Consider the following 15,878-nt stretch of genomic DNA (forward strand, 5'->3'; position numbering starts at 1 on the left):
CCTTGTATAGACACAAATGCCTTGAAACTCAATTTTTCCCTAGACTTCTGTCAGTCGAACCTTCCCAAGCTTTCTTGTTACACTGTGTGTGCACTGAGCAGAGTTGCCACACTTTTCATCCATAGCCGTCAATAGAACAAGCACCTTTGTTAGTCCTAGCACAAAAACTGGTCAAACTAGCCCATTCCCTTCCCTAATAGTACATACGGTAAAATCCTGCTATAATGGATGGGCAGTTTCCCATCATTTCACTGACCAGCCTGATTTACATGGGCATCCTGAGGCAATGTAGTAATTGCCTCATTTATACTGACAACCATTTACTCCTAAAACAAACAAATACCCTATATGAGAGATGCAATTATACTATGGAACTGGAATCAATTCTCTCATGAAACAACAAACCAGACATCAAACATAAACCCACATATGTGGAGGTACTGACTAGAAGCCTACCAAAAGATCAGAGACCTCTCAAATGTAAATCACTTGCACACACTGCTATGCAAATAGAAACCACTACATGTAATAATACATACACCAATGTCTCAGCAAATAAGCCTCTAAAGCAAAACACCTCGAAACCTAATGTCTTGGTCATAGGTGACTCCATAATGAGACACGTGGATGTCCTCCTCTCCAGGCTGGACAAGGAGAAGGTTGTGGTCAGCTGTCTGTCAGGTGCCAGGATCCGTCAAATCACACATGCACTCATGTCACTCAGCAACAAGTACCATTATGACTCTGTCATAGTCCATGTTGGAGTGAATGCCTTAAGACTTACCTCTCTGGACTATATGAAGAGAGACATGACTGAACTCTTAGATTATGTGACCCAGGCAAGTATGACCTTAGCCCTAAGCAGCATTCTACCTTCACCCAGGATGATCCGCAATATAGACAAAAAATGATCGACTTCAACAATTGGCTTTAGCTTATGGTGTCAATCCAGGGGGATCCACTATCCGTCAACTTTGGAGACATGGTTGACAGTCCACACTGCTTTACCAGAGATGGTCTGCACCTTTCTTCTCTAGGCTTTCAGATATTGGCAAAGGTGCTTGCCTTCCCCATAGTGTCTTTTTTAGACAATGTCAAAAAAAGGGACGTCATTGGAAACTTCTATGCATAGAAGAGGAAGAATATATAATAATCATGTTGATCGAAATAAAACACAGTTAGCTTTTGGACTTAAATATACAAATGATGTGGATAATGCCATGTCGATTATAAAGAATAATTGGAAAATCTTACTTCTTGACCCTGGGCTATCACGGATAGTGGGTGCCAAGCCTATTTTTAGGTTTAGCAATAGTCCAAATCTCAAGAAACTATTATGTAAAGAAAAAATGGACCATAAACAGTTGGACATCAGAGCAAGATATAAAAAGGGCACATATCCATGTAAAAAATGCTGTATATGTAAATACATATCTACAGTTCAAACTTTTGAAACCCCTTATATAAATATAGTATTTGAACCAATGTTTTATGCTACATGTGATACTCGGAATGTTATTTATTTAGCTACATGTAACTCATGTGAAGCATACTATGTTGGGATGACATCACGTAGATTTAAAGACCGTGTTTACAATCACGTGTACGACATTAGAAAGGGGAACCTTACTAATATTTTGGCTAAGCACTGTCAATTATTTTCACAGCATGTGTTTAGTTTCAGAGTAATTCAAATAGTGCATCAGAATAAAAGAGAAGGAGACCATATAGGTACACTTGAATTGCATGAACTTAAATGGATATTAAGCCTTAGAGCCCACATAGAACCAGGTCTAAATTCTACTCTCAGTATTAGACCGGCCCTTTTAGGATCCATATGATGCTATTATAATAGCACCGATCATTTTCCTTACCTAACTATCATGCTTGCAAATGGGATGTATCCCCCTTTTTGTCATTGATTTATTGTATATATAGTATATTTGTATTTGTATTTTTATCAAATGACCGTTGTGTACATTATTATATGTCCACGATCATATAGCTGAATTACTATATTTTGCATAGTTTCCTTAATATCTGCTTTAGAATAGGCATTTTGCCTACCTACATATTATAGGCATCTTTAACTTGTGGTGTATATATTTGAAATATATACCACAATATATGCTAAATATTGTCTTTATTACTACTGTTGTTACAAAGGCTTAGTATGATCTTCTGAACCTGGAGATATAAAAGATAATTTTCCTGATGCTTTAAGCTAATTTTAGTGTGTTAAAAATGCTTTATCATGGGAGTACAAGTTAAATTGAACAAATCCATATATAACTAATTATTGTCGTAGCAGGAGGTTTAGCATTTAATGTATAAAGGAATTATTATTGAAAATGTATGCTACTTAAGAAGTTCTATGGCTGTTTAGGACGTTGCTTTCCCTTTAACTTTCAGTATTCAGTTGTTTTAATTGATATGTATAATTGAATGATTGAAGTGGTTTTTTTGTATTTAAAGGGTGATATTTTGTCACTTGATTATAACCTGATGAAGCGCACCGGGATGGTGCGTGAAAGCGCTTGTTCTTTTTTATAACAACAATTAAATCGTGGATTTTAAGCCGTGGTGGTTCCTTGCAGTCTATCTTTACAATGTCAAAACAACAAAATTTCAGAACTAATAAAATCCACTTGAGACAAACTGAAGGTTCTGCTGTTTAATGTTAGGAGTCTAAATATGAAACTGCACTCCCTGGAAGCACTCCTCAAGTTAAAAGAAGCTGATGTCTGTGCAGTCACTGGGACATAGTTGAAATTTGAGGAGAGCACCCTGGCTGTGCAAGGCTGCAATGCTTTCCACACATTAAGACCTCAAAAGGAAAGTGATAGAACCAAAGGTGGAGATTTATCCATCTTCATTAAAGCCAACTACACCTCAAGACTGGTCAAACAGTATGACTGTCTCGAACTACTCTATATGCAATTAACTATAGGCAAAATACCCTATCATAACATTGCTAGCAATAGGTCGCCCACCATGTACCAAGAAAAATACACCACCTCCCTGGAATTACTGGAGTCACTTGGCATACAGCCCAACACCTTAGTCATGGGAGATTTCAACTATTCTTCCATTGACTGGGTGACATACATGAGTACAAACATGGTTCATAGGTTCATAGATTAGTACTAGGCTAACTGCCCTTGCGAGCCATTTTAAGCCTAGCCAATTATCCCCTGTGAGATTCAAACCCTGTACCTTGTGTTTGTAAGGCAAACACCTTAACCATTAGGCCACCCTCCCAACCCAATGAGGTCCCTGGATTTTTCAATACAAATGCTCAGGAACAGATAGTCTGAATCCCCACAAGGGGCTCAAATGTCCTAGAGATAGTACTCACCAACATGGGAGGTCTCTGCATTTTCTCTTGCGTGATGCCCTCCCTGATAAGGTTAGAACATAAATCAGTCTCATTTGAAGTAACTATAGAACCTATTACTACCACAGAAGCAAAAAAAAAAAAAAAAAAAAACTTTTTCAAAGCAAACCACAACCTACTAAGCAATGGTATAAAATGTTTTATAGCCCCCCGCAAACACAGACCACAAGGACTCCTATGCAGAGGTGTAAAAAATGCCTGTATAAACACTCAAGCAACTGTACAGACTCGGCTGTTCCTGACCAGATTAAAAACAGGTCCTCCACCCTAGTGGACCTGAAGTATAAACAGGCTATATAACAAAACAAAGAGACTGATGTCTAAGCACAAGAGGGAAATGGCTCAGCAGAGGAAGAATTCCCTCCTCAGTTCGAACAAGCAAATCAGAAATCTTATAAAGTCCTCTAAATCAAGTTATGAAGCTAAAATAACATGCCTAGCTAAGGATAATCATAAGACATCCTTTAACTACATGCAAAATCTTAAATGAAATGCCCAGCTGTATGCTGAACTGGTAGTAGATGGTACCACTCTTACTATTCTGGAGGAAATTGCCAACCTGCTTACTGACAGATATGGTGCGAACCTCACCCCCCTGTCCCCACCAGCCTTACCCCAAAGAATAGCTGACAACAGTCTTCTGCCTAGTATGTCTAGATATCAAGTCATATCTGTGCTCCCCAAGGCCAAAAACATGACCTCAATGGGATCAGATAACATCCCAGGTTGCTTATTAAGCAATCTAAGACAGGGCCTAGTTGACCACTTGGCATTTTCATTAACCATAGCCTGAGAACTGGCTTTGTTCCAGCAGAGTAGAATACAGCAACAGTAATCCTCTTGCACAAATGGGGGCCATCAACTGACCCTGGGAGCTATAGACCCATAAGTCTAACCAGCCTCATTTGCAAGGCCATGGAAAGAACCATCATGGACCTTATCAACAAGGTATAAGTGAACTTCAAACTCCAGATTCAACCCAGTTTGACTTCATTAGGGTAGATCACGCTTATTAAGCTTATCAGACTTCTTTGAGAAAGTCATCAAAGCCCTGGATCAAGGTAAGGCAGTGCATACTGCCTATCTTGACCTAGTCAAGGCTTTTGAAACAATTGGCTCCTCAGGTATCATTGAGAAACTCTCCCAGATGGAGATTATCCCTTACATTACTAGATGGCTAGCGCCAACTGGCTCATCAAGAGAACACATACTGTCAGACTTGGTGACTCTACCTGTTCCAGTAGACCTGTCACCAGTGGCATTCCACAAAGATCTGTGATTGGTCCTTTATTGCTTGGAATCTATTTCTTGGAAGTCCAGCCTAAAGTGGACAGTCTTTGGCTTGACAAGTTCACTGATGATTGCAAATTAGGTGCAAGCATTGAGTCCCCCAATGATGTTAACATATTTCAGGAGGTGCTAACATGGACAAATGACTGGTGCCAAAGCCATGTTCTAAAACTAAACCCAAAAAAGTCAGTTATCTAGTTTGGCAAAGCAGAATTTCCTGCTAATTACAGTATTGACAGCACCCTCCCAAGTTTAAACTCAGTGGTGTGAGATCTGAGAACACATTTATATAGCAATCTGAACTTCGACCATCAAATTACACATCTCATAAGTAACAGGATCGCATGAAGGTCTGACAATGTTATAGGTACCCAACCCTCATCAGACCATTAATAAAGTGTAATGCTCCCTTCTGCATGTCCCTCAACAGACACCTGCAGCAACTGAAGAGACCACAGAGATTTCTCACCAAGAAAATACAGGGCCTCCAAAACATGAATTACATGGATAGACTGAAAGCCCTGTCGCAGTACTCTGTTTCATATAGGCTGCTGAGAGGCAACTTGTGCCTGGCCTACAGGGCAGTCTGTGACCCTGCCCTGATGGAAATGTGGCACATCCTCAAGTCAAATGACACAAGAGTCACTCACCCTAGGGATCTTAACCTGCCTGCGACATTAACAGAACATGCTGGAGAGACAGATGTAGCTCCCAGAGTTTGCCAGTATTCTGGAATAAACTTCTAGTTCACATGATGCAGAGCTTCTCACTGGCCCTTTTCAAGAGCAACTTGGACAAATGGATGGGAGAATGCAAATTCACCCCGAGGGTGGTACCCATGTCCCTCACAGTCAGGGGTACTCAGTGTTTATCATAGACTCAGTCTGCAAATTACATCCATCTAACCAACTGAGGCAACTTAGGATTAATATAGCTAGGCTTGTAAGGGCTCTAGGGCTGCTAGCCTAGTAACCTGCAATGAACCTATGAACAAAACAAACAAAGGATTCATAGCATACTTGAAGTGTGCTGCTTTATAATTCCGTTGCACAGTGGTAGCAGAACGCTGTACTACATTACTACTATTTATATATTTGGTTTGTTGAATGTATGTACAAATGCAGCTTGCATGCATAAGTGCTTGAGCAGAAAATGTCCATGACATACAAAGGAACATCTCAATTCTTTATTTTAATGATGAGTCTCTGCAAAATATAGAGATCAGCAGAAGATAGTCTCATTAAGATAAAAACAGTGACAGTGAAGACTGGTAGGTAGATATATATATATATATATATATATATATATATATATTATTAATGACATTTACTGCCAGTCCACCATACTGGAAGCCAAAACATTCAGAAAGAGAACCCTGACAGTAACAGTATCTCATTAACACCAATGTGATATGGAATGCTGCACGTCTTACAGCCTTTACACATCCTTGCCTTCCATAGCATGTTTTTGAAAAATCAACTTAAAAAAGATAAGATAATCAAGGCTTTTCTATTGGGGGACATCCTAGAATAACAATCCTAGTGTCATCTTATTAATAACTGCTTGACCTTTATAATCCTGCCTATTATAAGCTGATAAGTCACTTAGTTAAAGATGTCAGACTCAAGAAAGTTTTAGATACCATATGAAGCTATGGGTGTTAACTGGAAGTATATAAAAAGGCACTATAGGTTTGAATGTGGTACATCTGCCAGACAGCACAGATGCACCACTTCCACAGGACAAGCCCTATGTAATGTATTTACATGTATGTATAATATATGGGTTTATATGTTTATACTAAGCTAATGACCACCAGGGTCTTTATAAGCCTAGCTGTGCAACCCAACTCGTTTTTGTCCCTTAGTGCACTGAATGCCTATATGGTAGATTATATTAATAAGGACGTAGGTAGGGTTATATGGAAGGTATGGTAAATGGGGTTAATATACTTACTGTTGACCTCTGTCCATCAGATATGGGAGACCAGACAAGGGGTGAATTTGCAATGTCTCAAACAATGATCAAGGTTTTGTTTGAATAGGGTCAGGAATGAACTCTGCTTCATGCGGATGAAGAGCTTATTCTGTAGTGCAGGGATCCTTTCAGACACCTCATTCTCACCAGCATGTTCTGTTTATGTTGAAGACAATGTCCAGGTCCTTGGAGCCAGTGTTTCTGGTTTTGTTTATTTTATGGCTGTACAAGAGCTCCATCAGAACTGGATATGAAGATGCCTTTTATGCCAACTATAGATCGCCTGTCAACAACCTCTAGGAGGCTAAGTACAGAAATAGGGCCTTAAAGTGATGTAGGACAGAATATTTATGCCCTGGATTCTTCTGGTAATGAACCGTTGAGGGCTTTCCAATGGCTTTAAGTGGCTGGTTAGGTGCATGCCAATGGGGGCATGGTATTTAATGAAGGGTCTGATATGGGCTAAATAGAGTGGTACTATAACTTTCTTTACATAGATGCCATACCCTTTTTATGAGTTGGTGACATAGAATGATTTTTTTACCAGCTTGAATAGCAGGTTGGTCAAAGGCCAGATCATTATTTACATATGTTCTCAGATCCCAAACTATTGGGTCAGCTCTTAAGGGTGTTTTATCGATGGAGTAATTAGCTTGAGTGGACAGTTTCCCAAGGGGCACTATAATGCATTCCTTCACCTTGAATTTTAATCCAATGCTTTGGCACCAGTTACTTGTTTGTGTTAGACCCCCTTGTAGGATGCAGGTGTCATGTGGGAAATCTACAGTAATTCCCAATTTACAGTCATCTGCAAACTTGGTGAGCCAGAGGCCTTTGATGTTCTACTTTACTTCCAAGAAGTACATGCCAAACAGAAGTGGGCCCAACATGGAGTCCTGGGGTACTGTGCTGGTGACTGTTCTCCTGGTTAGGCTGGACTCACAAAACCTGACTTCTTGGGTCCTATCTGTGGTCCAACCAGCAATACAGTGAGTTATGTAGGGATTTATGCCTAGTTTTGAGAATTTGTCAGTAATACCCAAGTGGGGTTTGTATCAAAGGTATGCACCATTTTATCTAAATCTATAGCCTTAGTGACCTTCTCAAAGAAGTCTACCAGGTTGAGTAGGCAAGACCTTCTCTTAAAGCCAAACTAGTATCAGTCCATTGTCTGTAGGTTGCCAATGTCCTTGTTTTTTTCGATGATAATTCGTTCCATGGTTTTGCATATTACACTTATCAGCCTGATGGGTCAGAAATCCCCAGGGTCAGTTGATACTCCACCTTTATGAACACCTAAAAGTACACCAGCCAACATTTACTTTGGCAATAATGTGAAAATTAATCCTTTGTTTTTATTGTGGGTGTGGTTTGTCCCGGAAAATTCTGCATTTCTGTAAAAAGCCCCCATTTAAGAAACTAAAAAAAGTTTCAGGCTACACTGGGATATCATTTCATGATTATGCCCTAAATCTAAAAGTGCTTCAACAAAGTATTAGTTTAAGGGTGTGCACACTTATGCAACCAGCTTATTGTACATTTTTTTTTATTTTTTATATTTTTTTCCCTAACAGATTTGTTTGTTTTTCAATTGAATTGTACAGGTTATAGGTCATATTGATGGTGGGAAAATTTTTGAAATGATTTATTGTGGTCTCATTTTTTTTTCAAATATTTTATTGATTTTCAAAAAGACAAAACATAATTTCTACTAGAATATAAATGAAACAAAAGACAAACTATATACAATATGTACATATGGCCTATATGAAAAAAATGAGAATATCTTAGGTTAGAGAGAGTTAGTTACACATAACAAAAATATCAGTGTAATTTCTACAAGTACTAAGAAGATGTGGAGATCTTTAAAGTCTTGATGAGAGAAAAAACTTTCTTCCAAGGATTGTTAATCCATTTATTAGGGAAGATTTTTGTTTCTTTTGCCTTTGCTTCCATATGTATTGTTTCTTCTAGTAGTGTCATAAATTCTTGAAAGTTGGGTTCAGATGAAGTTTTCCATTTTCTTGTAATACATTTTTTTAGCAGTTGCTAGTATAGTCAATAGTAGATACAAATTATTTTTGCTCATAACATTCGTTTCAGTTACATTCAGAAAAATCATGGATTTAGTTAGTATTAAGGAATCTGAAAAAAATAGCTTGGAGGAAATTTCCAATCTCCTTCCAGAATTTTTTAATTTTGATACACTCAAATATATGAATCCAATCAGCATTACAATTCTGAGAACACCTCCAACAAAACAATTGTTTAGAAGAGTTCATTTTAGCTATCCTGTTGGGGGTGTAAAACACCCTGTGTAAGAATTTCCATGAAAAAAAATCTTCCAAGCTTGTAGATTGGAAGTTAATTTAATAGAATACAATACATTAATTTTGGTTTCAGAGGAAATGTTAATCTGATGACCTTTAGTATTAAAGTTCCAGAAGTTTTGTTTTGGATTAACTTTGTAGATTATTACATTTTTATAGAGCATTGATGTTAAATTAGACCAATTATGATTATTATAAATCATTTCTTGGATAATGGAAATTAATTTTGGTTCAGAACTAAAGGAGGAATTATTGATTATTTTGTATAACTCTTGAGCATGAAATAAAATGCTTTGAAGTATAAGCCAATCTGAATTTGGAATATCAAAGGTGTTTATTATTTGTTGTATGTTTAAGACTGATGAGTTCCTAATACAATCTTGCCAACAGGTACATTTTTTAGTTCCCAATTATTTATAAAGTTTTCATGTAATTTGTTGGGAAAGTTTTTAGTTATTTTAAAAGGAATTAAGAGTTCCCACCATAATTTAATGTCTAAGTTTGAGTTTATGAAAGATCGAAATGAGTTATAAATGTAGTTTATGAAGACTGAGTTGGTGTGTTTCGAAACATTAAATTGTAAATTAAGACATAATATTTTCCAAAATTTATTTATTTGATCATTTGAAAGAGTATTTTTTGTGAGTTTATTCTCATTAAAAAAAAATAGAAATATGAAGGGATTTCCAAGCTGATGAAATTTTTGGGTCTATCCAATTGAAAACTATTTTGAATATAGAAGCCTTAATATATGTCTCTAAGTCTGGAAAATTAATTCCTCCCATTTACCAGGGTCTAATATGATGAGCATAGGCGATCCTGTTTCATTTAGGGAACCAGAGAAAATTTAAAAGAATTTTATTTATGTCTTGTAATAATTTTTTATTAGGTAGTATTGAATGGCTTGAGCTATATAGTTTATTTTTGGTAATAATAACATCTTTATTAATTGAAGTCTATCTTCAAACTTTAGAAATAATTTATTCCATTTGTTAGTGAGTAGTTTTATGGTATTTAAGATTTTTTTATAATTTGTAGATAGAGTGTTATTAATATTGTCACTTATAATAATTCCTAGGTAATTTATAGAAGAGACCTGTTTTCCTATTACATGGAATGGAGTTATGAAAGAATTTTGTTTTTTATTTAAATGCATATAATTAGATTTTGATTCACTTATACATAAACCTGAGCTATCAGAGAACCTTTTAGTCTGTAGATCTAACTCTTTAAGAGATTCTTGTGAGACACGCAGAGTTATAAGTATATCGTCCGCAAAGAGCATGATTTTGGAATTAAATTGATCATAAATGTTTATACCTTTTATTTTTGTGTTTTGGCGTAATGTAATAGCAAATAATTCTATTACAAGAGCGAATAAAATGGGTGACAGAGGACAGGCTTGCTTTGTACCTTTGAGTATTTTAACGGGTTCTGAAGTAAAAGGGCCTAGTTTTACATACGCAAGATTACTTTTATATAGATTTTTTATCAGAGTAATGAAATGAGATGGAAAATCAAAGATTTATAAAGCTTTGAAGAGACAATCCCATTTTAGCATATCAAAAGCTTTTTCAATATCGAGAGCTATTAGAAGAGCTTCTCAAGTGTCCCTATTTAAAATGTCGATAAGGGACAGTATTCTTAAAATATTATCGTAAGTGTGCCTATTGTAAATAAAACCAGACTGATCAGAATTTATAATATGCATTAAGGATTTTTTAATTCTATTTACATGAATGGATACAAATATCTTGTAGTCATTATTTAGCAAAGAAATTGGTCTATATGAACTACATTGTTTTGGATCTTATATTTTCTTTTAATATAGGAGCAATTAAAGAATATTTTCAAGAGGGAGGAATTAAATTATCGGTTTGAATTACATTTTAAGGTTTTTTGGAAAATTGAGATGGCTGAGGGAGGAAATAACTTATATAGTTTCATTATAATTCCATCTATCCCAGGGGCTTTAGCATTTTTGTGTTCTTTAATTTTATCAACTACTTCTTTAAGAGAAATTTGTTTTAAGATCTCAGATTTTAGTTTATCTGGAATTTTATTTATTTTAAGTAAACTTTTATCTACATCTATATGTTGACATTGTGCTGAATTATTGAGTTGGTGGTCAGAGTAATGATGTTTAAAGACATCAAGAATATCATTAATGTCTGATACCATTTTATTATTTCTACCTTCATGAATGATTTTTGTAATATTGTTATCTGAGGCTTGTCTTTTAACTCTCATTGAAAGATTATGTAGATGTTTGGACGACATTGTGTGTGAGTTGATTTTTAGTTTTTCTAATGCCAAATTTGTTTTATGAGTTAATATTTCATTGTATTTGTTATTTAAGTCTGTAATTGTTTTCTTTTTTGTTTTTGGATGTTGTGAATTATCTTTATTGATAATTATAAGCTTATTTTGGATATTATGATGTTCCGATTCCTATTCTTTAGTCTTATTTTTAAACCAAGCTACAATTTTACCAAATAAGTAAGCTTTTAGTCTATCCCAGAGAATTGTCAAACATATATCATTTGATTGGTTAATGTCAAGAAAGTTTTTAATTTCGTGATCTAACCATGGCTTGAATTGCGGTAGTTTGGTGATGTATGCTGGTATCCTTGTTGTGAAGATCAACCTTTTAAAATCAATTTCAAATTTTAAAATAAGTGAATTATGATCCAAAAAGGGGCAAGGGAATATAGAAAAGTTAATTATTTTCATACTTAAATCTTGAGATACATAAAGTTTATCAATTCTGGTTTGAGCGCCAAATCTATAATCTCTATGAAAAAAGGATAGTGAGTTAGGGTCTTTATAACTGTAGGTGTCAATTAGATTTAGGTTCTCAAACCAATTTCTTAGAGCTTTTCCTAGAGAAGTAAGACGGAAGGGCTTTTTATTCGAGGTTTCAGAAATGTCTAAAGTATAGTTGAAGTCTCCCCCTCGAATCAAAATACCCTTATAAACTTTGTTAATTAGTTCTAAATGTTTCTTAATAGTTCCTATCCCTATACCAGGAAACCAGTTGGTGTCAAGAAGTGTCCATATTCTGTTATTAAATCTTATTATTACAATTGAAATAAGACCTTCTTTGTCTTCATACTTATAAATAATTTGGGGAATGATAACATTTTTCCTCCAAAGTTTATATTTTTTCCCCTAACAGATTTGTTTGTTTTTCAATTGAGTTGTACAGGTTATAGGTCATATTAAAGGTGGGAAAAGTTTTGAAATGATTTATTGTGGTCTCATTTTTTATATCACAAAAACCTGGTATTTTAACAGGGGTGTGTAAACTTTTTATATACACTGTATGCATTACATTTTCATGGTCATCTATGCCTCTTGAACTACAGGGTGCTCATATCTGAATGCTGTCTTGCAGTGATGCATAGTGTGGTCTCCTTTCCCCTGTAACATTAGTGGAAAGCATATTGCAGGCCATGGATCACCTTGCTGAAGCCCTTGGGTGGTGAGAGATGACAGTGGTGTCCATTGTGATGCCATGCTGTTAGGTTCACAGATACTGTGTCAGGTGTTTAAAGCTTGGTGAAGATCCTAGAGATGATTTGCCAAACCAAGGCAATGTTTTTGAGGATATAGTGGTATTTTAGTCAGGTCCAGGAACTCAAACCATTTAAGTAGTCAGGAAATAGAAGAGAAATGTGGATTAGTAAGTGGGTCCAGTTTGGTGTTGCATCATTTCTTTGTGGCTTACCTTACATTGTATCTTTGTCTCCAGTTTGTATTTCTAGCATACTTTCTGTATTGGCTAATCAACATAACATTTTCACCAGTTGTTTCTTTTCACAAATTTGTTGCTTTATATAAACAGCGCAGAAAGGTACACACACTCACACACACACACACACACACACACACACACACACACACACACACACACACACACACACACACACACACACTCACTCTGTTGGTTCTAAGTTCTGTTCTGTTTTTTTTTTTTGCCAGGGCAGAATACCTAACTGGTGGAACAAGTAAAAACCAAACAAAAAGTCAATAATACTATAATATGTTTGAGTGTGGATAGTGGAGGTCTAGCCTGAGCATATCTAAACAATCCTACCTCGGTTAGTGATTTACTTTTGAGATGACTGATAAAAGAAGTCTTATCGACTTTATATTTTATTTGTTTTCACTGTTTTTCACTGTTTGTAGGTAGGAGGGGCTAGCTTGTTTAGATTGACTTTGATTCATATTTTGTTGTTTTACCTTTCCCTTCACTGCTGGTTGTTAGAAAGGAATAGGTTTTAGACAGGCAAGCTCTAGGCACCCCAAGGGGCCTAGACAGCTATAAATTCACACTGACCTCGGAGGGGAAATTTCTGAGCATATCTAACCAATCATACCTTGGTTTGTGATTTATTGATCTTTACTGTTAAAAAAGAGTTCAACTGTGAGCGACAGTGAGCAGAAGCTACTGCACACCTTCGTGCATGACATAAAGGAATTAGTAACAATGTTTTTATATGTTACCATAAATACACAAGAATTCTTTGCACTGCCCGGGTAGACTAATAGTTTCTGGCCATGGTTCATTGACTGAGCCTCTTTCTGCTTTCCTCACTAAATATTTGAAACCTTTATTATCTTGTATCCAGTCTAGGATCCAGGACACTACACAGTTCCTTAACATTTTAAATGATATGCAACTTGAAACTACTTGGTATATGACTACTTTAGATATTAAGGCATTATATACTAATATCCCCAACTGGGCTGGTTTATCAACATTTGAATTTGGGTTAACTAAGATAGATATGTATAGCCCTGTGTTTAATAATTTTTCATTTTTATTGTGTTTCACTGAGCATGTTTTCATTTTAATGGTGATTGTTTTTTTGCAATTAAAAAGAACAGCTGTGTGGGCTTCTTTGGCCCCCATTTATGCTGACCTTTATATGGGGTACATAGAGGACAGTTGATATGTGATTTCAGTCATAATGTCTACATAACTGAAATCAATATTTGGAGATGTTATTTGCAAAACTGCTGGTTGGTGTGGAGGTCTGATGTGACCTATTTGAATGAGTTTATAAAATATTTAAATGATAACAAATGGTGCTTACATTTTACAGCAACTTATGATTTGGAAGAAATTTCTTTCTTGGATGTTAAGATTCTTAAACAAGTGGATGTTATGCTTGAGGCTTCCTTGTTTAGGAAAGAGTTTAGTTATAACTCTTTGTTGGAGGATAATAGTTGCCATCCGTCTCATATTATTAGCAATATTTCTAAATCAGAATCTCTTAGGGTTAGGAGGATTTGTTCTTCAAGTGAAGAGTTGCATAAATGATTCCCTGTTGTGTTTTTCCACCAACCCTCCCTTTTTTGATCTGCTTTTTAAACCTGGTGATTTTAAGTTGCCCACCCCTACTGTAAGTTGAGCTTAATAAGCCCCTCCCTTTCTACACTGCTGTTGAAATTCTGAATTATTCATTTGCCTTACCTTGTGTCTATATTGAAAAAGTGCATTTTGCCTCCCATTGTCTGTTCTTCTTGATCTGACTTCATTATTTAGCTAGCTGTTGGATACAGTGGTGCATTTTTTGCACTCTAACAAACACTTCTTTTTTACATCAAAATTGGTCAGCAGGTTTTCCATCTAGTGCACTGGGAGATAGTCTGGTCTGTTTAGGTTAGGGAAACACTTGATTTTTCTGAATGTGGTTTTATTGGCTGGAGGGCTTATTAATCAGCTTATCTTGTTTTTTAGTGCATTTATAATTTCTGTACAACTGAGTGGCTCTTGGCTCATTTATTCAAAGTGAAGTACTTTTACTGAATAATCACGTTTATAAGCTGTTTAAAGTACACTGCTGTATCTTTCTCTTTTAGTTTGTTTGTGGTAGCATTTTGCACCATTTAAGTTTATTTGTGTTAGCATTTCACTCCAGACACTCCTTTACTGTGATTTTGCATTAGGAGGACTGGGATTATTCATCTAGTGGCAGTAGATGTTTACCTGGTCTCTCTTAGCTGGGAAACACACAAAAGGTTTCTGAATACTTTTTGCACTTCTCTGTACTGGATTTGCACTGTTCTATTATCTAGATAGCATAGACTAGATTCAGACCTGCTGAATCTAGCTGGTTATTGATACTCTTGAACATTAAACCAGTCATCTTACATTAAGAAGGGCTCCCCTGCACCCGTGTGGCAGAAGAGTGTGTATCCAGCCCTGTCTGAGCTGGGGATTGCTGGAGGAAGGTTCATTTTGTGCTTTCCTATTGGTAGATTAGCTTAAAAGCTTTTAATTTTGCCTGTGGCTAAGCCTCACTTTTGTGTGGGTTTGAGCTCAATTAACTGGAGCAGCTCCCTGTTTGGCGCTTTTTGCCAGAGGTCTAGAGTTTTTTTTACAATGCATCCAAGTCATAAAACAAGAAAATAAGCATATCTTGTGAGTATTTTGCACTTTTTAGCTGTATTTTTTCTTACTGTTGCATCATTTCTGTTTTTTTGCACTATTTTACTGTTTGTGACTTCTTCATTCTCTGCACTTGATTTGCACTGTTCTGATACCTAGATAGTATAGACTACATTCAGACTTGCTGAATCTAGCCTGCTATTTATACATTTGAGCACTAAAACAGCCATCGTACATTAAGAAGGGCTCCTCTGCAGCCTTGTGGCAGAAGAATGTAGATCCAGCCTTGTCTGAGTTGGGGATTGCTGGAGAAAGGTACATTGTGTGCTTTCCTATTGGTAGATTAGCTTAAAAGTGTTTTAATTTCACCTGTATTTAAGCCTTGCATTTCTGCTTTGCAGTATGACTGTGGTGGTGGTGCTGTGGTAGCGTTGTTGCCTCACAGTAAGATGCTGTCCTGTTCGATTCTCAGCTAGAGCATCTT

This window comes from Protopterus annectens, chromosome 7.part0 (assembly GCF_019279795.1).
Source record: "Protopterus annectens isolate FY-2018-M chromosome 7.part0, PAN1.0, whole genome shotgun sequence".
Lineage (NCBI taxonomy): Eukaryota > Metazoa > Chordata > Ceratodontiformes > Protopteridae > Protopterus > Protopterus annectens.